General features: G+C 37.8%; 2 long non-coding RNA genes across 3 annotated transcripts in view; one reads left to right on the top strand and one right to left on the bottom strand.

Moving 5' to 3' along the window:
- Positions 1 to 25,339, top strand: part of LOC130559954 (uncharacterized) — an 86,383-nt gene that overhangs the window by 50,417 nt on the left and 10,627 nt on the right. The window lies entirely within an intron of this gene.
- The window catches only part of LOC130559955 (uncharacterized), a 115,690-nt gene that overhangs the window by 89,111 nt on the left and 1,240 nt on the right, over positions 1 to 25,339 (bottom strand). Inside the window, exon 2 of the long non-coding RNA XR_008963640.1 lies at positions 24,057 to 24,130. This is a non-coding gene — a long non-coding RNA (uncharacterized LOC130559955). The remainder of the gene's footprint in view (positions 1 to 24,056; positions 24,131 to 25,339) is intronic.

The following is a 25,339-nucleotide window of genomic DNA, read 5'->3' as shown; positions in this document are numbered from 1 at the left end:
CATGTTTTATGGCATGTACTTTAGATGAAACAGGTGTCCATTGTATTTTATCTTAATGTGATTTTTCTGTTTCTCTGCTTTATTTTATATTAGTTTGAACAAGGACAATCTTAAAGCATAATTTTCAACGGTTTCTCTCTCTCTCTCTCCGTCTCTCTCACATATGCTCGTATTCCCTCTTTTTTTGTTTTAACATCCATGAATATGCTGGGTTAAGATGGAATTTTGAATTCTGATATACCAGACTGTCCTCCCAAAAAAAAAACGACCCAGACGGTCGTTTGTACAAGCACCTTATTGCGACCAACAGTTACGTATTAAGGATGAGCGACCTCTAGCACCAGCAGCTTATTATGAAGTACAGTCATTCCATTGCTTTAGCTCGTTCACTTTTTATGGATTTAATTCTTCTTATTTGTTATAGTATCAATAATTTCTACTGAACCATACAAAACGCAACACGTGTGAATGTACAGTCACAGGTATTTATTGCATAAATTGACAAACAAACAGTATATTACAAAACAAATCGGGTTGCAAACCTTCTGAATTGAAGCCAGAAATAAGTTTAGACGAAGATTATCCATGTATCCAACGCATGTAGGCAGAGCTCGTTCAGACTGACGTAATGACGCAATCGGTCACGAGATACACGAGAACCAATGCTTTCTCAGAATCGCAGCTGACCTATCACTTTGTCTGGCGGTCATTTTAAATGCGTGTCAAACCCGGAAGTTCACAGGACGTGAAGATTTACTGCAGATGGTGCTCATTTCCGTGTCTTTTTCTCATAAAAATCGATCGTTTGACCTCGGTACACTTGGAATATTTGTACGTTTTGAAAAACAATTGTGACTGTTTTATATGCTGTGTTTTATGTTATACACTAAATAAATGGGTTACGTTTCTTGCTCAAAATGCGTGAATGGTGTAATTTGTAATGTAAATACAGTTCATCCTGACAGTTTAATGTGAAAAATCACACTCCACTACGTGTCATCATTGCAAAATGACGGTAGACAAAAGCTTCTCCTGCTGACGGTAGAGGCGCTATTTTAGGAAACGCTCCACTGGGTCGTATTCGGGGAACGTTGAAAACGACCAATGTGGTCGTATGAGTTGGAGGACATACAGTGGGGTGGGGTTTAATTGAAACTTTTAAGTTTCAATTAAAGTTTACATTAAAGGCGGGGTAACCGATTTCTGAATTACGCTGAATTACGAGTCGGGCCGAGTACCAAAACAACCTTGTAGCCAATCAGCAGTAAGGTGCACAGTGCACAGGACGGACATTAGCCGAGCCGAGCGCTGATGAAAGCGACAGATGGGGGTAGGGGTGTGTTTGTTTTGGTGATTTGAACATCAACAACGGCTAAGAGAAATCGGACACCCCGCCTTTAACGTCAGAATTGTAGTATCGGATATATTGGGCTTACTTTGGTACAAGTTTGCTGAAAAATCTGATAATCCCTGTTACATTAAAATCAGGAAATGTTCCAAAAAGCATCTAATGAAAGCAAGGAATCAGTGTTTGACAGAGTTCAGAGTTTTCACACTAAGAAATACAATAACAAGTTTAAATTTGCATGTGTTTTATTATCAGTGACCTAGAAACACTGCAAATAATAATTTGTTCTTTATTTTGTATATTTTTCCTTCATTTTTTTAACACTTCCACATTTACAATGCAAACTCAGACTTTTGGACCTTGTCGTGTGTATACAAATATATCAGCTTTCAGAATAAAACCTGCAGCCCAATTACTTTCCAGAAGTTCGACAAAACTTTTCTTCTCAGAAAGTAAAATGAAAGTAGAATTTACATCCAACAAGCTCTTATTCATTGCGATTTATTCTTGAAACCTAGAAATCATTACGAGCGCCGTATTCCTTTTGTGGTGAAAGAGCCGCATTGATCACACATTGTCATAAAATCCTGTCCTTGTTAAGGTAATTGCTTCAGAATTTTCACTTACATCGCTGATCTTTTCTTCGACACTGTAAGCACTAAAAAAACAATGTTTTCGCAATGCAAAATTCCTTGAATGCTGCAAAGAATTACAACAAGCCATTATGGAATAAAAGTGTATCCAAGAAAATTACAAGAGGACTTAAATGCAGTGTGCATTCTGATTCTGAACCCGACACTACAATTAAGAAAAGTTGATGATCGCCAAAGCCATTCAGGATAAGCTACACACCATCCGTAAACCCCTCCGGGTAGGGTAATAGTATTGGAAAAACGTTTCACAAACCATCCTTCCCTCTGTGCTGAAAAGTGTGAAACTAATGTACAACTAAACCTTCCAAAGAGTTTTCTAAGACACTGAATATACGCTCTAAAATATACTGAGACGGCTGCTTGAAACGCATTAGAAAAAAAAGACTAATGTGCGAGAAATGAATTTAGACATTTGATAACTATTGGGCTACTGTTCCACTTAATGTACAGATCTACTTAAGCGTACGGCGAGTGAGAAAGATTCTGCTACCGCCGAGAGCCGCTATGCTACATTACTAAAGGCTATAATTAGTAGTATTCTCACATATCTTGAGAACATATTAGAGAAGAAAGTCACTTGTAAAGACCCACTTGAATAGCACGCAAAATTTGTCTCTCTATGAGCAATTTAATAGCTCATTTGAAGCTGTTAACCCAGGTTAACATTACATGGGCATTTCATCATGCACTGCATTAAACGGAACTTGTTGGGCCGAGGAGTCTTTTCAGTGAAACCTTTGACAAATATAATATAATATCTGTGCTACGTGATAAGAGGAAGACAGGTGGAATACAAACATACAGGTGACTGTCAGATTGCGTAATGTTTATGGATGTTTAATGTTAAACCGTGTTGAATGGAGTCAATAGGCTGCCATTATAAATGTGCACAACACTGGAAAGCAGTGCGTAACAAGCTTGTCATATAAAAAGTCACAACACGACTAACCAAAAATAATACTTCTAAAAACAGACGGCGCTGTGCGTTTGCACAGTCTGCGATGAAAAAATTATTTAGCTGCATGTGAAATCAACAGTTACTTACAACAAGCTATAGCCAGCAAGTTGTCATGTTTCAAAACACAGCTAAAGCAATGTGTTAATTGACATACTGTATAATCACTTTACACTGTACTTTAAAATTAATTACAGTAGTGGTTTGAATGTGGTAGAATAAACTACACTCTTACATTACATTACTAAGTACAGTAAAAGTACATAATGTTAATAAAAGTAAAACAAATCTGAAATATTGATGCATAATTTGCTTAAATTTAGTTGTTATTTACTGCGTCAGTAGATAAGTTTAAATGTGCGTCATATATAATACAGCAATAATATGATGAAAATCATCTGATCACAAAACTAAAATTGGTAAAACTTTACAATAAGGTTGTATTTTTTAACGTTAGTAAATGCGTTAGCTACCATGAACTAACAATGAGCAATATAGTTTATTAATCTTTGTTAATGTTAGTTAATGTCAATACAATTATTTATAATTCATGGTGCTTTTTTGCAATGTTTGATTTTAAAAATGTTTTAGAAAATGCAGAAATTAACATTAACATTGTCAGTTCATGTAAGCTAATGCATTAACTAATTGTTAAGAAACGCAACCTTGTAAAGTGTCACCCTAAAAATAAACTAAAAACAATTAAAACATAGTTGCATAGAATTTTTCATCCTGTGTTACATTTCTATCCACCTCACGTTAAACAACACCATCTCCCCTCTGTTTACACAACAGGTTTGTGTGAGTGCGTGTGTGTGTGTGTGTGTGCGTCTTACATCCCTTACAACTGTACCTCTTTGTCTTACCTGTATTCAATGTGGCATTTTTACAATGTAGACTTTACACGTTTTTATTATTAGTAAGATCAGGCAACTTGCACATTTAATACTCACTATATACCATTTATTCACACAGCAAATAGTGCAAACTGATAATGTTGACTCTTTTATTTTTATGTTCTTCGAACCACTACAAATTAATATTGCTATCTGATTCATCTGTCTCACGCAACTGAGTACACGTATTTGCTATTACATGCATTCTTTGAGTTTTTCTTCATGCAAAACCACATACTGTTTTTTTTCATAGCAACCACACAGCAGCTGCATGCATGTAGATCACAGGAAAAGGTCAAATGTGCATGCTAGCAAGTCACTTGCACCAAAACTAGCATTATACCAGGAAAGGCGGTTTATTTTATAAAAGACAAGATAAGCCCCATTCTCTCTCTCTCTCTCTCTCTCTCTCTCTCTCTCTCTCTCTCTCTCTCTCCCCGTCGGTCTCTTTCTCTCCCTGACACAAATCAGCACAGTTAGAATAAACTGCATAAGTTATCAGCTCCTTGGAAAGCAAAAGGGAGGCGAAAAAAAAGAAAAAGACTTCTATCACTTAATGAAAAATAGCTTCCCTTTTGGACAGAACTTCATAGGCTGCAATCAAGCCATGGCCCCCTCGTCTTGACGTGCAATCGAGGCAAATCAAGTCAGCATCTATTAATAATATTTCCCTGGCTTCTTTCATTCCACTGCATGTCCTACGACTGTCAGGGCGCGTGATGGAGCACTGCCTTTATCTCTGCTCAGGCCTGCTCTGTCACTGTGATAAACAATTCTAACAAGAATCAGAATAAAGATCTTCCCAGTAGACTCCAGGAGATAGAGGCCCTTTTTTCTCATTTTCTAGTCGGCAAAATTTAATCTAGTGCCTGGGCTCTTTTTCCTCCCCTCCTTTTTCTGCCTGCTTTTTTTCAGCGTCACATTCAAAGAGATGCAAATTTATCAGAACTGGGACCTGATCGACTGGAAGCGCCACGTGAATGTGAAAGCGGAGGCTTTGGAGGAGAAGACACCTCCGTCTTAGCAGGACTGGCTAATGAGCTGAGGCTGGAGCAGGTTGCACTGCCCCGTGAATCAGGACAACTGGCCCCGTGCTCTTCCTGTAGGCCGGGAAGATGAAACGACTTTTGATTGGCTGTTATGACAGACAGGTGTTATGGGAAATAATCAGACGTTGGTGTTTAGCAAACCAGCCTTTGTTCCTGCCATCTTTTTAGAAGTTTTGGCATACTTTAAATCATTTCAATATATACCACGACCCATTTACTAAAATGCATCTCTGTTTGTTTATTAGTAACACTATGTGGACACGATGTTCATGTATATTCAAATATAAACATTTAAAGCACGCCAAATTATTTATTTGCTTTACTGTATATACAGTAACGTGTGTTTTAATGCAAAAATAAAACAGATGTATAATGAAAAGTTTTAATTGGCAAACTTTGTGAAACTAATGGTAAAGTGTGTAGCGATATAGTATAGTGAACTACACTATAATCTGCAAGTACACGTTGTGCGACATTCACACGTCCACTAAAAATATTGAGACAAATCTGTTAAAACTGCAAAAATAGCTTTCCTGCGAATTATCTGAATTGTCATTCTTGATGTTTTGTTTGTAATGCAATAACATAAGTGCTAAAAATGTGTGAACTTTAGACAATTTATATTGATTTCTAACTTTTTAAACGTACTAATGCTCTGTCAAACACACAATATTATCATTCTTACCATAAAGTGTAACCTATTTCTTTATAAGCTGCTTTTAACTGCGTGCACATTTGGTGCAACAGGAAATCGCTTTCAAATTCATAACGCACTGTACAGTAAAACCACATGACTTCCTCTGCCTCCCCTCTTTGCCTTTAGTCAAAAGCAATATGTGATTCACAAGTTCATCAACATATTCTGTCACACATACTCCCATCAAACCTGCATCCTGACACTAAAGACATTATATTAGGCCTTCGGGTGACCAGACGAGCTGGGTGCTCTACGCACCGAATATCCAGCTCATCAGAAACAACATAACATGACAGCCGGTAAACCCTGTGCTCTCAGAGTAAAAATGCATTGATCAGTTTAACTGTGGAAATCTATGAATGTGAGACGTAAAAATGGGAAATAACAGCTCGAGTCAATAAGTAATCTTTTCTTTGAAGAATTGGCTGATATATTGACCGGAACCCACAAGTGCCCTTTCTAACAAGCAACATTATGTTCCGAGTCCATTTAAATGAAAAGAAACATTTCCAACATTTTTATTAATACTGTTTGCTGTTGCTTTTGTTGGCATATATTTATTGCATTTATCAGTTTGTTTAGAATCCATCAGTATGCCACATCATAAAAAGCAAAGTAAAACGAAAGAGCACAGAACAATATGGGCCTATATCAGCAATAGAAAAGTATTAAGACCCCTGGATTAGACACAGTCAGATACTTTAACATCTTCCAACCTTCTACAATGTGAATATAAAAAACTGAATGTGTTACGCAATTATTAACACAGAATCAAGATCAATTGTTTTTTAAATACAGTATTTGAATAACTTGATAGTCCGAATATTTGTAAGTTGTAATTTTTTATGCATAGGTTTAAAGAGACAGTTCACCCAAAAATGAAAATGTAGTCATTATTTACTGACCCTTTCAAAAACCGTATTACTTTCTTCTGCAGCAGAACACAAAAGAAGATATTTTGAAAAATGTTGGTAACCAAACAACGGCGGTACCCATTGACTTATAAAATAGCAGTAAATGGGTACCGCCATTGTTCAGTTACCAACATTCTTTAAAATATCTTCTTTTGTGTTCTGCAGAAGAAAGAAAGTCATACAGGTTTGAAATGACAAGAGTAAACATTGACAGCATTTTCATTTTTGGGTGAACTATCCATTTAACAAAGCAAAAGCAAAATCTCCCCATGCTTGGATTCCCCCTGGGGTACACTTACCCTTATTTGGTAAACACTAATATACAACATAAAGATGTTGCTTATCGGGTCACTTTCCGTTTCAGAAGCTAGCAGTGGTTTTCATCCTCCTCTTTTTCCTTCTCTCCAAAAAGCGGGAAACCCACTTGGCTGATACATATTCAACCTAAAGTAACCCAACATGATAGAATGATACTTTATCTTGCGGGACGCGCCCTCGTCTTTGGTGAGGGTGGGTCTGAAATGAAAAAAAAAGGTGGGTGAGATTGATTAGCTGCGAGCAAGCTGTTGGCAGGTGTGGTACAGACGGCGGTTTCTGGAAGGGGAGGTGGATGAAAGGCTACTCACTGTATCGGACAGGTGAGGGATGACACCTGGGAGGGAAACGGTAAATAAAAGCAAAACCGGGTAATCCATTTGGAAGCATGATAAGTGGGTTTTGCGAGTGGGGGGTGGTGAAGTGAGAGGGTCTGGAGCGTCGGGGCTTCAGAACTTCGTTGTCGGGAGGTGCCTGCCCACACCTTTCCCTCCACCCCTCCCTTTGTGACAACTTCACACTCCAGATCAGCAGCCGTGGGACACCGGCATCTAATCCATCCTAGCTGCAGCCTTATACATTTTTAATTGCGCTGGCGAGAGAACTGGGACGCGGGACAGAGATTGAGCGCGCTGTCTGGAGCTGTATTACAGAGGCAGGGCTTCCCAAACATGTGCCCCGCCCATCCCAATGAAGTTAACAGGGAGAAAAGAAAGGGCATGCAAATGAGCTCGCTCCCCTCGCCAACCCTCTTCCTTTCTGCTTTGATTGACGCGCCAAGCCTCTCTTAATCCTGACAGCGGATCTTAAAATCTACCTGCCTGCGAGGCATTTTTCTCTTTTATGGTGTAGTATTTAGTTAAATGATGCTGTTCATTGCGGTTATATAAATCAGGGTGTTTCTAGTGACATTAATAAATGTATCTGTTTAATTTTATTGCTGTCAGCTCTTGAGAACTTACAAATTGTTCATTCGTTAAAAAACCCATATTACTTTGTGCCAGACAAATACAGTCGCATGGCACATTTCCAAATATATTTAGTATATATGTTATAGTATAAAAATAATTTTAGAGCAGTTAGTAATAGTGTTGCACAATACATCGAAACAGAAACGTACCCTTCTCTTACAAACAATACTTTTTCTCTTCTATTTGGTATCGAAACCTTAATAACGCGCGCGTTTCAGAGCTGTATTTCCTTTCATTGGAATTGTGAGAGTTTTCAGTTATTTGTGTTTCATCATCAATTAATTAATAACTTCCTGTTGTTTTTGCATAGTATCGATTCAGTATTGGTATTGAAATACTTTTCTTTAAAAAATTTGTATCGAGCCACCACTAGTTAGTAAGGATGTAACGATTCACCATGAGCCAGTTGAAAATCGATTATAATATGTGATGATTCAAGTCAGTTGAGATGTTAAATGACTAGCAATACATGTTTCGAACAGCAGGGGCCGCTGTGTTTAGTGCAAACTTGGTAAACGTGGATGGGTATGGGGGATATGCTGATATTTCTTAATTTAAATTAAAAAAAAGAATTCCAAGTTAGGAAAAGCACAGACAAAGTCTTAGTTTGTTTATATTAAAGACACTGGTATATTTGCGTTGAAATTGCAATTTAGTTTTGTTATTTGACATAAAATATATTTTTATTTTACAAAGAAATTTGCAGCATTTGAGAAAATATGAAAGGGCAGTTGTTCATTTCTAATTTGTCTCAACTCATTTTGTTAAACATTTATTTGAAAAAATCGTATGGTGAGATCAGAATTGTGAATTGCATTGCATCGATAACTGAGTGAATCGTTACATCCCTACTAGTTAGTAATATACTGTATACATTGTAGTTAGTAGCTACTGTATTGTAAGTAAATTATAGTCTAGGTCACTAATGTTAAAAAGTGTACATCTATAAATCATATAATGCATAAAATACTTTTAAATAAAAAGTATGCCGAATAAGTAATAGTGTACTATCATAAAACTTTGGCGGTCAATTTGCATGCAATGACGTATTTTATAACCTGTATTATAAAAAAACCTCATAGTTTTACAATTATGCGTACTTAATTCTATTACTGCAGGTAATACTGAATATTTTTCTCATGTTTTGCATTTTCATATAGACTTTCCTGATTTTTCGTCAGCCACACTTCATTACAAAGATGATTAGATAGAGTACAGGTTTCCAGAGCTCTGACATTTTTATTAGGACCAGGAACTGGGAGGGATGGGGTGGGGAGGTAATTCCTCTGGCATCTGCCACATCAAGATCCGAGGACAAAAGTCTCCCAAAATTGCCATTCTCCATGCATATTAAAGAAACTTGTCATCCAGACATCACGGAAAGCTACAAAAGATAAGAGGCACAATCGCTTTGGGGCAGCATTTCTTACCATCAGAATGGCAAAATTATAACCATAAAAATGTCCAATTTAGTAGAAAATGCTTGATTTTAGTATGTTTTGCATAAAAGCCAGTGCATTTAAATTGCCCGTGCCAAAAAAAAGACAAATTGGCAATCCATGTTGAGTCAGAATTGACACTAACGCTATAACAAAGGGAATATGCATTACAGTGGACTGTAGAGAGGCACTCTACCTTCTGAAAGGTAGAGTCCATTGAGACTGCAAATTAGAATGGAGGAACGGGAGGATTCGGTCCTCTCAGAGCTAATGTGCGGTGCATATTCTGCTTCTGAGAAATTATGCTTGTTCCTTTTTATTTGTGTTGTAATGTTAGGATGTACACAGTCGTGATGTGATGTGAATTGAATGCCACATTTTCCGAGGGTAACCTGCATTTTACACGTCCTTCTGATGGACAAAAGTAAGAAACAACCCAAGTTCAAACGTGTCAATCAGGTAGAGCACACCACATGTACAAGCCACAGTTTGCAGCTGAGGTTCATTTCAGGTTGCGTCTCATTCACCTGTAGTTACCACCAAAAAACTATTGTTACTTTAGTTATAGTTGCCACTGTCAAAGTCATACATAAAGCTGCAATCAGTAACTTTTTTTGGTTGAAACTTTATCTGGTACAATTTAGCAAGAAACGTCATCTTTACATAATTTAGCTTTTTTCCACAAAAAGATACATGTAAACTTAAAGTAACCTGCACTTTTATGTTTTAAACAGAGACGGTAATATAGAGGCAGATGTTATGGATTGCAGCTAGGGCTGGGCGATGTGTTTAAAAAAATATATCGATTATCGACTTTAAATCATCGCGATGTCCGATAATATCGGGTGTGTTTAACTTCATGCAACGTTGCGCAGACGATCAATCTGCGTATACGGACCGGGAGGGAATTCGTTCCGGACCCGCCAAGAAGTGCCAAACAAACACGCACGCGTGCACACACACACACAGACGTGCACAAACCAGTGTTCCAGTGACTTCTTTCATCAGGTAAAGCGCGTAGATAAACCATAGCTTTTATGCAGTAGAAAAATGTTGCAGGTGTCCTGAAATTTCATCCTACCCATCAGATTATCCTACCAGGCACGCGCACATCAATGTTACGTCATTTTTTTGCGCTATAAAATCGTCCTGTTTATTTTATATTGCTACGGGAATATGATAGTGTATTTTCGTTGTTAAATCATTCTACATATAGTACAATTTGATAGGGTGTTGCGCTCTAAATGAATCCTACATGTTTCTTTTATGCTGGTAGGATCTGACAGGGTATTTACGCTGTAAATTTATTTTATGTGTTTATTTTAAGATAGTAGGACTATCTATCTGACAAGGTATTTTGCATTGTAAAATCATCCTACCTGTTTATTTTGTCGATGTGGATTAGATTATATTAAAGTTTGCCCTGCGGTAGGAACATCTGACAGGGTAGGACAATTCGAACACCGGTACAGCCCCGCGAGCGTGAGGTTTTGCTTTGCCGACGCAGCTCGTCTTTCTCTTGGTCTGTCTGTGCAGCGACTGGCAGAAAACAGCAGCACTTTCAACTGACCGAATGAACAAACCAAAACAGCGTTTCCAAAGTTCTGTCACTGTTACTGACTGCCTGGGCATATGAACATTAACGTTCACGCTAAAACCTACATCGCATGATAACGTTATAACGCGTATTTTCCATTATTATCAATTATCGTCTGGTACCTGTCTGTTGTAATCAGCATCGGGATATTTGCGAGACATCAGCGATATAAGATAACATCGTCACATCGCCCAGCCCTAATTGCAGCCTTAAATAGAAGTTCACTTCAAAAATTGCCCCCATTTACTTTCCATAGTAGGAATAAAAATGACTATGGAAAGTCAATGTGGGCAATTCTGAAGTCAACTGCTATACTTATTTTCAGAAATTTTTACTTTTAAAGAACTGAATGAAGTTGTGGCGTAAAAAGTGTGTATTTAAAATCCAATTTAGAAAATCATTTAATTTAATTTTCAAATACTAAGTGAATATTCAGCATAATTTGTTCACTTTAAAATTGACATTTTTACTGTTTGAAAGTTACAACAATCTTATTTTTTCTAATAACAGTTTAGCCAAGATGTACACCATCCCCTTTGCAGTTTTGCTAACCAAGCATTCGCACATCTTAACACCCATTTAGAAGCATCAACCAGCCCACTCTTTAAGGCACGCTCATTCTCGCGACACGTTCACCAAGCTCTAGAAAACTTTTTAGTTGCCTCAGGTGACGCACCTTTATTTCTCACTCTGTCTGTGTAATTTATGGAAATATCCGGGTGTTCTCTCTGAGGCGAAAGCGGATTTTCAGCGAGATAAGTGCAAAATTCCACAATGCCGATCTACCAAGTGGGTAAACACAGGAGTGAGAAAATAACACCTTAGGAATGGTCTATGGATCAACATTCTCCAAAATATGATTTCCTAAATCCTTTATAAATTATAATAACACTGATAAGCTTTCGGCTTAAGTTTAACACCAGTACCTGAAGAGGTAATTCTGATGCAAATGAGACCGAAGACTTCCTAATAAATGCCATGTGTGAATAAGGTCCAGGTGGGAGTGTTATTTATACAGTTTGGGTAAAGACCTGCATCAGAGATTGAGAAGAAAGGATTATTGCCACATTGAGCCACGACTTAACGTATTGTGAACGGTTTTGCATGGTTTGTTACTGAAAGCACTCTCGCTCTTTGGCTAACACGCACAACCCACGTTCTTTAAACCTGGTCTATTCTGCAAAACTGCTTGGCCGACTTCCGCCTTGTAGCAATTAATACAATTCATACAAATAAAGTGAATTAAATATATAGTTTGAAATATATTCTTGCTCAATGTTTTTAAAAAGTTCCAAGGGTGCCGGACAGTATGTCTGTATGTGATGTAACGTCTAACTTCTGAGCGCTACGGACTTGACTCCTTTACTCTGTATTTTCAAAAGATGAAAAAAAGCCATAATGATATCATTTCATCTTTGCAGATGCGATACAGTGATAAATTTACTCCTTATTGCTCATGTCACGGCTATAAAAGATTAATACCCCTTCACAGTTTTAGCTCGCTCAGAGGCCATCTCCAGCCATTTCCAGCTATTTGTTATAATTGCCTTGACAAACCCTGGTTTCATCTCAATTAGCACCTGAATAGGCACCACTAGAGCTAATAGAAGCTGTTAGTCCAGGCGCACAATTTAGACTGAACGGAGATGGTGATGGGTAAAATGCAATTGAATTCCTAAGTGCCTGTGCCTACTTTGTTTGCCAATCAACTGTAGACTCGGGCTTTGTTTCACTAGATACCTTTTGGGGATCCTAATGGAGCAAGTCCTGCCCCCAGGCAATTGGTGCCACTCAGACAGTCTATTGTTTTTCTTCCTAGGGGGTACTCTTCATACGCAAGGAGTATAGAAAATGGCTGTGTGAATTAACCAGAGAAATTAAAGAAATCACAGACACGCCGGATCACACGTTTTATAGCTTTAACTTTTGTTAAATCTGCTAAACGAGTCGAGAGAAGTAGAAACTATTATTTGATTGTTTTATCTCCCTTTTTCATCAAATCCATAGGCAGGGAAGTCCCTTAAAAATATACACTATTGCCTAAAATTGTAAATAAATGAAACCAAGCTGACCAAAGAGAAAATATCAACCAGCTAATGCCCTCACAAAGCTATACCCTCAAATTTCAGAGAAAGAGTCTATTGGTTGGCTCAAAGCAATGACCTTGAATTAGCTTCCAGTACTCTAAACCAAGCTTTAATCAATACGAGTTAAGGAAATACCTCAAAGTCAATAAGAAAGTGATGGACTGGATCTCATCTATCCTTTACTGAGCCAATTGTTGTGTTTTCCTTTTTTGATAGAGAAAGTAAGAAGAAGAGCGAGACAGAGATACAGACCCTTTAAAAAGGTCACAGCCTAGTGAATAACATGCAAACCATTTCTCACCACCAATACAGAATTTTTTTGTACAGGACTCAGGAATTGAAAGAATAACGCAGGCCAGTTAGCCCCTACTGGCAGATTCTGAAACAACGCCGTAGTGCTGACAAAATAATGAGATGACATAGAATTCAAGCATCTAGAAGATATCTTTGGTCTTGAATTCAGAGAAACAATCAAGAATATCTGAAGCACATCAGGTATCTAATGTTCCTTAAACACACTCTCTATGTGCATAACATACAGTATACGTATTATGTCCACACACCTATGCTATCAATGTGTGATGAGATGACTTAATTAAATTTGTGTTTGACCAGTAAATTATTCAGGACATACTGTATGTAATTAACGGCTACCTAAATTATATCTTACCGCCGTACTCAGAATTAATGGGGATTTGGTAAATGGCCTCATCCGGTAACAAAGAGTGGCGACAGAAATAAATGGTGCCGTAATCCTTTAGCGGAGCGTAGATATAATGGACAAGTTGCGCGACAGTGCTGAAGTACGGAAGGCACTTGTGGTCATTGGTGCGTAGTTATTCTGTTGTGATTACAAAATAATAAATGTCAAGGGGTTAAATTAGGAACACAAAAGGTTCCTGCTAGCATAAGTTTATTCTTCACATTATAGACCAGGGGTCTCCAATCCTGCCCTTAGAGGGCCTGCTCGATTGAAACACACCGGGCTCCTGTTGCATATCTGTTGGCCATGTCATGGGTTGGATACCCAGTTAACACACAAGCCTAAAAATGTACCTTGAATGCACCACAAGGATAAAAGCATCCATTAAAGGCGTAAACATTTATGTACAAAATTACATTAAAGGTACATTTTATAATAACCATGTTGATGCCATTGCCAAAACTAAGAGATTTCCATTCCAAAGAGTTACAAACATTTCACATGTTTGTGATAAGCATTGGTTTCAGTCATTTTCTTAATGAAACCTGAAAATTTAAACAGGCCTTTGAAGCTAAAGAGGTTTAGAGCAGAAAGTGGACTAACCTCAATGGGAATAAATTAACTGAAATTCCTGACCTCTGAAAATGTTTATCCAGACCCTCAAAGGCCTTCCGCAGCCTCCTGATGCATGTCAAGTTTGGACGTGGGCTAATTTGGAGCTGATGCCCATTAGGTAAACGTGAGGGGAGTTCAGCTGACATGTAACTTGTGCATTTTTTAATCTGATTAAAGGAAATCATGGGTCAAAACTTCAGTGCCATCAGCACAGGCATTGTGTCAGCGAGTGAGAAAAGACCCAAATTAGATGAAGGAACTCGAATGTTGCCACTGGCACACCACCTAATTCCACTTGCACCGTGGAGAAAACACCCATAACTTGTTTCTGACACTCGGGGGTTGACTTGCCATCTAAGTATCCAATATTTTTGTGCATACATTGAAATAAAAGGAAATGCTACTGTGATAATAAATAAACAAGACATTTTTAAAAGCCAATGCTTGAAGATTCATCATACAATTTCAATGCCTGTATCTCAACAAATGTGGCACCTGGTGTAATGATCAATGGTGACCGAGGATGAACCAACATGAGGGTGAGTAAATAACTTAATTGTCTTTTTTTTTTTTAAAGTGTCAATTAGCTCTAAAATACTTAACTTATTTGACTGTAGCATAAATAAACATCACGCAGTCCTTTTCATTATTTAAATCAACAAAAAGCTTTTAATAATTGCAAACAGCTTTAGCTTCATTTCAGTCGTCGCCCCTTTCCTTTTGGCATGTCATTTAAAGGCTAGCCAGGGTTAACATGTTAAATCTGTTTTATGAGGTCTGTTGGAGCCCACTCTTCAACAATACATCTGTTCAACAATTATTAGACCGTTTTTGTCATAAAAAATTCAACACCCCCGAGTGTCGCATCAGTAAGACCTGAAAATTTATGCAGCGAATAGAATACTTAATTTCTCCCAGGAACAGGAATGGGGTAAAAAAAAGAAATTCACTTAAAAGATTCTCCAATTAGATATATTGAGACTATTTTGTTTCAGAGAATGTGTGATGGACAGAGCCGAACTGTGGTGATGCTGGTACAGTAAGTCATATGTGAGTATATACAGTATAGTGAGTATAGGTTAGTTTGGTGGTGTTTTATATAGTATGTATATAAATCAGAAAAACTGTCCTCTCTGTTGTTTTGGAAGAATTTAGAATTTTAGAAAAACCTCAACCTCACCCCCATGTTTTTCTAACCTAAATAAATTGTCTTCAATGAAACAGGTAGAATTTGCAAGCTGCTCTTTTCCATATAATGAAAATGAATAAAAAGGAGCAAAAACCCATCCATTCATCATCAAGGGGTTCCTCAAATAAGATATATAAAACAATTTTCTTTTAAAATGTAATGACTTTTTTTACCATTTGAATGAACATCATCCACTACATAAGTGGCATATTTCATGACGGATGTCTTTAATGAAGCTAGACCACTATGGCCGAGAATATGGACATCGCTTCATTCTCTCACTTTAATTTAAAAGATTTTTCATTTGTTATTTAATGACCTGCAGAAGCATTGAGTGTCTTATTCTAACAAACCAATGGCCTCCCATGCCTCATATGGGTTATAATAGCACTGGATGTCTTTTTTTGTTTCTGAATGATCAGCATGAGTCTACAATAAAGCATATTAAAGAAAGGGGCTTAGGAAGCTGCAAAATTGATCAGATTCTCATTTGACCTACACATGTCACTTGTTCATATCTCATGTTCTGATCTGATATCACAATCTCCTCGTGATGTTTCTACACGTCATGTAAATTCAGACATCTGTGGCTTTGTCCGAATGCAAACAACCACGTCACATGGCGAGTTCTCCATCTGCGATCTCACAAAACGAAGGAGAAATACACGTCGAAAAAATGTGTTTCTTTAGTTGGCATTATTTACTGCTCTCATGTCTTGTCAAATCTGTACACTAGATTAATATTTCATATCTTTTAATCTGATGCAATGAATATAAAAGCACGACATCTTATTCGAATGCTACAGTGGAGAGTAGGATTCTAACTTTTAGGGTTTCAGAAGAGTGAATAATGAATGAATTTTCATTTCCCTGTAAAGTATTCCTTTAACGTGCTGCAAAATTCAATTTACATAGCAAACAAAAATGGACAGTGGCGAAAAGACAGAGGCATAAGGTAAGTCGTCGTTTCCTAAGATACACCATGTTTAATATACATTGGCTATTTCCTTTACCTCTAAATGACAGGATCTCTACCGAAGAGGGCAGAAAGGCAGAAATGCCTGGCCACTTCTTGACTCCTTTCAGGAAAGAGCAATTCCCCCGGTCCTTCCACTCTCCCTGGCTGGAATGCATTCTGACAGGATGGAGGAATGACCCTGAGAATCACATTATGTATATTTCTAAGCGGCCTCCTGCATTTGCATGTAGGAGACAGTTAAAATAAGACCATAAATCAGCCGCAAACATATAAATGGATTTGCGGGAGATTGAAACCCTCGGAGAGTCTCCCGAGCAAATATTTCAGGGCCTGTCTGAGAGATACCCACTGTCATTAAGCCGCGGGAGCTCTCTGACCACTCGCCGTGTATATTTCCTTCATTACATGACCAGGAAGACGGCCACGTATGGCTAGTTCGATAAATCTATCTGCATATTCCCGTGCCTGCTTTGTCATCAGGGACAGGCAGTTTAAGTATTTTATCTTATTTTCATGAAACTTGAATGAAGGTGAAAAAAAAGAAAGGTTTACATAATTTTTTACGATCAGCATGTAAGACTAAATAGAGCATTCCATCACAGCATTTTTTTCACAACATGTCAAAAACACTTCAGGAAGCTCAAATCAAAATAAATCTTGATTTACAATCTTAACCCTTGTGCGCCGTTTTGGACATTTTTGTCCAATTTAATATTTAAGTTTTCATTGTCGTTTTGGCTGTGTTTATGCATACATCATACATTTTGCAAAGGGTGTGTATTTTTTGTGTGGAATTTTAATATTTGGCTCTTTTTTACTTTCATAAATGTTTTTTTAAACTAGGTACATACAATTGTTAAACAAAAATGTCCTAATTGAAACCCATTAAAACTACAAATGTTTAACTGTTTGTCATGCATGCAAGCATAAATCATACATTCCATATACACACCCTTTGATTATGTTGGCAAAGGGTTCAAAATTACGAAATTTACTTTTTGCTTATATTTCTTCATTTTTGTCTATGGAGCATTTCAGTTTTTCTCTTTCTGCTGTATTGTACAGCACTGCAGTCAAACCGAACAACAGAGATGTGTTAATGTGTTAGTATAGATGTCAAAGTGTGGTTTGTATGTGTGTACTGAAAAAAATGTGTGTGCGTGCGTGCGTGCGTGCGTGCGTGCGTGTGTTTGAACTAAAGACATCATATTTTACAGCAAATCACAAATCAAATTCCTTATATTCAAGTCACTGTAGCTTGCTGATTTTTGAAAATATTTTTCATTCAAACATGCATTTTTATCCCTTGTTTGCATTATTATTCATTTTTAATAGTTTCTTTAACTGAGATAAAAGGTGAGCTTGATTTTGATGTAGAAGTCCAGAAGCCCCTCAGTACAGTTTTCACCATAAAGGCATAATAGATGTGGCATTATGTAAACAGACTAGGTTAAAACTCTTAAAATGAATGAATGTTTGGTATTTATGATCTGGAAAAGATCTGGTTAAAAAAAGAGTTAGTAAAAGTAGAAACTATTTGAATATATAATCATTTTATGAGGGTTTTTTAACATGGAAATTTTTGCCCATTTTGAACCTAAGTGTGATTTTTTAAGAAAATCTGACACTGCTCAAAAAATAATAATGCAATAAAAATCATGTTGTTGTTAATTGTTAACATATCCTAGACATGAATAATAAAAAAAATCTGATTCACATGTAGTATATAGAAAATATTTAGAATTGTTCATTTTTTTCATGAAAAACAACAGGGTCACCATGTAAACAAACTGGTATTTAAAGGGTTAAAATTCTAAAAATGAATGAATGTTTGGTAGTTATGATAAGAACTGATTCTAGTGAGAAAAAAAGTCATTGAAATTGTGAAAAAATATGGATATATCATATTTTTATGACCGTGTTTGGACATGGACATTTTTGTACATTTTCAGTCTAAGTGTGAGTTTTTTAAATTGATGCACAAGGGTTAAGGATTGAGAAGCTGGTTAAATGATAGCCAACACAAGGTATGTAAATAACTTTACATATAAAGGCATTAAGGATTTTGGCACAATGACATGACATGACAATTTTCAGCCTTAAATGGTTAGTTCATTCAAAAATGGAAATAAATGTCATTAACTTCTCATCTTCATGATGTTCAAAACCCCAATGACTTCCTATGTTCTTCTGAAACAAAACAGAAAAAAACGCTAAATTCTAGTTTTTGTTTGAACAACATGAGGGTGAGTAAATCATGTCAGAATTTACTCCAAACTCCTAAAAATAAGTGAAAATTGTCATAATTTTATTATTCTGATGTTGTTACAAAAATCTCTAATCTTCTTCCTTATCGTCTTGTTATCAGAATGTTCACGCTGCAACGAAAGCGGATGGGGACCACAGCAGCCATAGTCACCATTCACATTCATTGTATAGAAAAAACGCTGTCTTGGATAACTTCTTTTGAGTTCCATACACATACAGGTTTCAAACTAAATAGGGTTCAGTAAATGATGACCGTTTTTTTAATTTTTAATGACAAAATACGAACAAAAAACATCTCAGGATTCCGCTATTCATTCACTAAATCCAGCACACAATGCAGAAAGGCTGAAATGCAGACAGAGACCTGAGACAAATTGCCTGATCTAAATGAGAGTGAATGACTTGTGCTTTGAAAAACATCCCTAATTCAAGCACAAAGAAATTAATTACAGTTTAACTGTGTTGTTGGTCAGCAGCCATTAAATGTGCTTCCAGTTTAAATGCTGACAATGGCGTTTAATGAAGGATTAGTGACTGTCGCTGTCTCGCGAGAAAACAAAGCATCCCTGGAGGAAAAAAAACATAAAGGTATCTGTGACTGCGAGTTGTTTCTAAGACTTGCTGCTTTGCAACAAGGACACCTCTTGCGTGACATATCTTTGGAGAGCACTATCTGTATGCTAATGAATCAAATGAACAGGCAGAGGAAGATAAAAAATCTAAAGTACTGCAACTGAGAGGGACCTTAAAGAGTCAGTTTGCGTTGGGTGATGATTTTGTGATGAGAATATAAGATAACGATCGCTGCTCAGCATCGTTTCGATACGCAATACAAACAGATACCGTACTCGCTCATCCATTTGTTTATTCAAAAACTATCAGCTGAGCGAAAGGAAAAGCCGAACTGGTTAAATGGAGGGAAATGCGCAATCTGAGTCACCCAAATAAGTGGAAAACCTTGGAAAATCGTGACGCTCATTGGGGTTTACATGAGCACTTGCAAAATTAAGCAATACATTTGGGACATTTCAACAGGATTTTGGGCAATGTGTAGTTGCTTGGATTGTACTTGATATCTTTGTGCCGCTTCAATAAACCTCTTTCCAACATGTTTAAAACTCAGAATGCTTCTTTTGAGCTGAGTTGCTTTCTAAGAGTGGTTTTATCCTTCCAATTACTTTTATATATGACAAATGAATTTAAATCGCAGGTTTTTTTAACAGACAACTTTTTTAACTAAAATGTTTAGTATAAAACTATCAAGGTGGTTTTTCCTATTTCATGTCTTCATTTACTCTCTTACCCTCAAGTTGTTCCAAATCTGTATACATTTCTTTGTTCTGATGAATACAGAGAAAGATATTTGGAAGAATGCTTTTAACCAAACAGTTCTTGGCCACCACTGACCACCATAATAGGAAAAATGTATACAGATTTGGAACAACTCGAGGGTGAGTAAATGATGACAGAATTTTTATTTTTGGGTGAACTGTCCCTTTAAATACTCTGGGTCCATTTGACTAAACAAGTGAAGGACATCTAGATTACAGGCCTGTCACTCCAAATGAAACCTTCTGATTCATATTGCAGCTTTTGAATGAAGAAATACTTCGAAATTAAAAAGTAATGCTCAGTCTATCAAAGCAAGGAGCATCACATTATCATCATCATGTAAATACGTAAATGATGCTGCTATCCCTCTTTATTATTTATGAGACTGGACTCATAATCACATTACATTACAGTGCCAAGAAACCCAGGAGGTCAAAAGTGGTTTACATTAATGGGCAGAGCAGTCACAGAGGATGTTGAACATTTCATTTCTTTTAACAGGCCACACAAGTGCACATCTTGATTGGCGTTAATGGCATTGTTTTAGCACTGAAACTTTTCTAGCCGGCGCGTCAGTCTGTCCTAAGCTCAAGTGCTTGACAAGCCGTCTGTATTACACGCGAGGGTGCCGAGTCGTACGGCTTCACGGGTCTAATTAATAATTGAGGATATTAATGTAGATCGTAACGGGCGTATAAAAGTGGGGAACGGGGGCCTTCAGAGAGCCCACGCTAAGGGACGAAGCGCGTTTCAAAACAAGCAAATTACCAACGTTGTTTCTCGGACGTTAAGCGCGTATATAAATTGGTTCTTGATTCTTTGGTGAGATCTGATTCATTCCTGCAGCTTGGCTCCTGGCCAGCTCTTAATTCTTTCTGGTAGGCAGCCACAGAAACATTCGGGCTTATTTCATCACCGAAACACGTGTGCATAATCTCCAAGGATTCCGCTCACATAAAAAGTGATTTATTTTAACTTTCTGAGTGAAAATATGATATTTAATTACTTCTGGTGGGAAAACAGATTCATCTTCTGGTGAGTTATGGACAATCTTGCTCATGAGCGGAATGAATGTAATATCAAGTGAAAACGGTTTCATAAATCTGAGAGGAAATGCAAATGCGTTTTAAAAATCGTAGCCTTGCAAGGTTATGCCAGTCATCTGGCAGCCAATAATGTTGATGTTAAACACTGAAGACCACTGTCATAAATAAGGGTTTTCAATGTAAACCAACCATTCTTTATAATATACAGATGATTTTATAAGATACAGATTTTACATTTATATTACGTGCATAACCTTTATGTCTACATATACAAAATAAATCTTGCAAATAGCAGGACGTTTGCGTAACCATATTGTATACGTATATACAGTAAATGTATGAACATCAACATACTAAGTACCTTCTGAGACATGCAAATTATGACGGTTGCAAACAGAATATCAACAAAGCAAAGCCTTGCTAGCAAGGAAGTACCAAACACTGAGGACAATCAAGACACCTTATCACTTTGTTCTTGAAAAAAAAGAAAGAAAAATCATGAAATCTTGGCACTTTGAATTTCCTACTCTGCTGGGCATTTGCATAACAAAGCCCCAAAAGACTAAGGTAGTGCAAGAAAGAAATAACGTGGCATTGGCCCACCCTTTCCCTTAGTCTCTCTATCAACAAGACATCAGCACAAGTACACACACACACATTCAGAACATACATACATACATACACAAAACACGTTTATTCTTTCTTTGCACATGCACACACATAAAAATACACCTACTCTCATGTTTTATACATACTATTGCTCACACTCGACACAAACAGTCCTCTTCACGATAAAAGTTCCTCGCAAGAAAAGCCCAAAAGATCTGTAATCTTTGTAACTGACTTTCAACACACAGTCAGCAAAAAAGCAAACCTTAAAAGAAAGTTAAAAAAGGTGGAGAACAAGGAAAAGCAGAAAAATCACCCCTTGACTACAATCCCCTCAGCCACCTACATATGCCCCCCTCCTCCCGCACCCCATTCAGAAAGAAACGGGATGAAATGACATTATGCATATGAAAATGTCCAGAAAGATGTTTGATTTATGTATGCATTAGATGCAAATTCTATTACAGGACACAAGGCGCTTGTGAGATTTCTCTCTGAACACTCGGCTGCCCTGATCAAACCTGATCTCATTAATTCCGACAAGGGGAGAAAGATAGAAGGCGCGAAAGAGCGAGAATTGGAAGAAATTTACAACCCGGACACAGATTTAAAGAAAAAGGGGCTGGTAAATTGCATTCTAGCCTCTGAGGCCACAGCAGACTGGTTCGGACCAGGGCACTGGACCACCACGGGCACACCAGGGGCACACCAGGCTCAGTCCGAAATCGTGTTTAAAAGGCACAACTGTCGACCCACTGAGGGCACGCTATGAAAACAAGCACTTGGCATTACAAACTGCTGTTTGGTGATGTGTAGTACACCTTCAGACAATATGACCACAAATATATCAACAGTGTGTCCACAAAGCATTGCATTCTTAAAATGCATACCAATCCTGGGCATTTCATCTTGAATAGACTTACAGAGCATTCAAAGTTGATGATATAGCGCCACGCTCTGACAGTCAAGCTACAGAAATCAAGCTCAAAATCCTATGTACAAATAATTATGAAACAAAACCAGCGTCAGCATTAGGCCTAATGTTAAGTTTCACTATTGGACTAAAATAGGCTAAATTTAAAAATTCAAGGCACACGAGTGTCCTACAGTGGCACCCGTGGCAATGGCGGGTACAAGAAAAGCAGAATCATCAGGACACCGCAGACCCTCCTCTATTCTTCCTTCACCTTCTCCTGTGGCTGCTATGATTGAGGTCAAGCTGAGGATTCTTCACTGGCCTAACTAATGTGATTGCATCAGAGCAATACCCTTAAACCATATCAGGTCCTGATCTGCATACTAATTGGCTTCGCTGTCCTTTACATTGACCTTGAAGAGGCCTACTCTGCTGCCGGGGGAGAGGTGGGGGGGCAGAAAAATCCGCAGACCGTCCGTCCCGAGCATACATTTCCATGCAAAGACGCCCCCACTCCGAACAACCCCTGTTAGCAGCCTATCTCTTTCTCTATGCATCAATGCAAATTATAACAATGGCCAAGGCTTTATTCCGAGGGTAAGCCTGCGTGACCCTCCGTGACAGGGAGCAGGCCAGACAAAAGCAGCCCTTTCCCTCTGACTGCACATGGCCACTGTCACAATGCCTCGCTCTCGCCTGCATGCGCTTAAGAAATGAGATACGGGGGGGTGCCGGCTCTGCGGATGCAATTTAAAACCATAAAATGCAAAATAAAAGCATATGTTTGCGATGACATTCCGTTCGCTCCTCCTGAAGAACGACATGTGTTTTCTGAGAAAGTGCTGAGCTATTCAGTACCCGCCTCTGACATTTCTGTCGAAGCTTAGTCATCTGAATATCTAAACCCTCCAAGAATAGTTGCCACGCTGCATAGCTGCTTGGTTTTTTTGTAACGTAAACCTAAAGGGATTATTATGTACAGAGTTGCGCTGAAAAATACTAAATAAACACTCAGTGTGTTTTTCTGTATTGTATTATGAGGTATTGCAAACATCACGAAATGAATCATACATTCAGTTAATGCTGAATTAGGACCAGTAGGCCCAGCCCTTTTTTTTATTTGATCAAAAAACAAGCATGCTAATTGCTAATTCAGGTGTTCAGACTTTTAACAGAGAAAAAATTAAAAATGTACATCTTTCATGTCATTTTTATGAATCAGACTTAAAACCTTCTGAGGAGCAAACTAACCCAAATCCTAACTCGCCATGATGCCTATCCGCACTAAACCCAAACCTGCTGCACATTACAACCACCAATCAACATATTTGATTTCTCATAGACAGTTATGAATACAGTGCTGTAAAAACAAAAACAAAATGCCCTATATCACTTGTCTTCAACAAACACTCCAAACAAAAATAACACCTCATAAGTGGGCCTACAAAGTTCTGCCATATTATTTTTACAATACCTACTTCTGTGTCCAGTGGGCCTGGATTGAATGTTCGGGAATGCTGTTCTTCTCGTGTCTCTCTCAACCGAAGTTGACCTGCGGATCACAAAAAAACAAACATTATCATCACAACTCTCTGATGAGAGCTAGGCCTCAGCAAAACATCTAGATTTCAAGGCGGATATTTTGGAAAACCTCCGACACATTTGCTCACATTGAGAATGGTTATCGAGAAGCAGGTGCATCTTCTCTGGCACTGATTATTCCGCAAGAGAACAGCCAAGCAATCTGCTAGTCTAACATATGCTGAATACAAAGAGTCCGTTGGAGAGGCAGGTAGTAACTGGAAGACGCGCGATGGATACCTTTGCACGTCCCTACGTTACGAGTCTGTCCGCTACATCATGACTGTTATTACTTCATCCGTAGGTTCGTAAAGGAATTCAAGAGACAGAAATGACAACAATAAAGGCTACGTTCAGTGCATTTTGAAGCTATGAGCATCCCTGGGTTTATGTTAAGGGTCTCTTTTAAGAAAATGAACACACTTCACCAGCTCTCATAGTCTGTGACAAACTACAGTCATATATTTCACCAACGTTGTGGCACACTTTCAACACAGACATTAGATTTTATTCCACTCAATTCGATTTTCACAATGTTTCATTTCAACTCGAGAATGTGCTTCACAAGAGCACGTCGGGTTTTTCGTGGTGAACACGGACAACGTTTTAAGCCTTATTTTATCTGTACAACAGTGTACTGTAGGAGTGGAATTGACTGCTGCTGAAATCCCAAGAGATGACCATAAATTATCAAGTCAGACCTCTTCTAAGGCTTTCCCCATGTGTTTGGAAATTACATGGTAGGTACTGATATGGCAAGGGCTGATTTGGTCACTGGGGTTGTCAGAAAGAGGAGATACTCTTCATCCAAGGCCCAGAGCATTACTGTACAGTTCACAAAGCACACACACATACGCTAACAACTATGAATATAAAGCTAAAAATATATGTATGGTTCATGAGAATCATACCACAAAGCATGAAAGCGATCATTAACTCATATCATGACTTCTTTCATTGTTGAATTGTGTGGTGCTGCGGCAGACACAAGTATTTAGATGTGTTTATATGTAAATTATAGGAATAGCAATGGCAATTATTAGGATCCTGTTTATGAAGTCACCGTTTAAATATTAAATTGCATGTAATTGCACACGGCAGCCTTAAAAAAGCAGGACAATCATAAATAAGAGGGGAGCTTCTTTAACCCCCCCTTTCTCAGTTTCTCTCTCTACCTCTC

Source organism: Triplophysa rosa, linkage group LG10 (assembly GCF_024868665.1).
Source record: "Triplophysa rosa linkage group LG10, Trosa_1v2, whole genome shotgun sequence".
Lineage (NCBI taxonomy): Eukaryota > Metazoa > Chordata > Actinopteri > Cypriniformes > Nemacheilidae > Triplophysa > Triplophysa rosa.
Note: the sequence above shows the minus strand (reverse complement) of the source record. Positions and strands in the feature narration are given on the sequence as shown.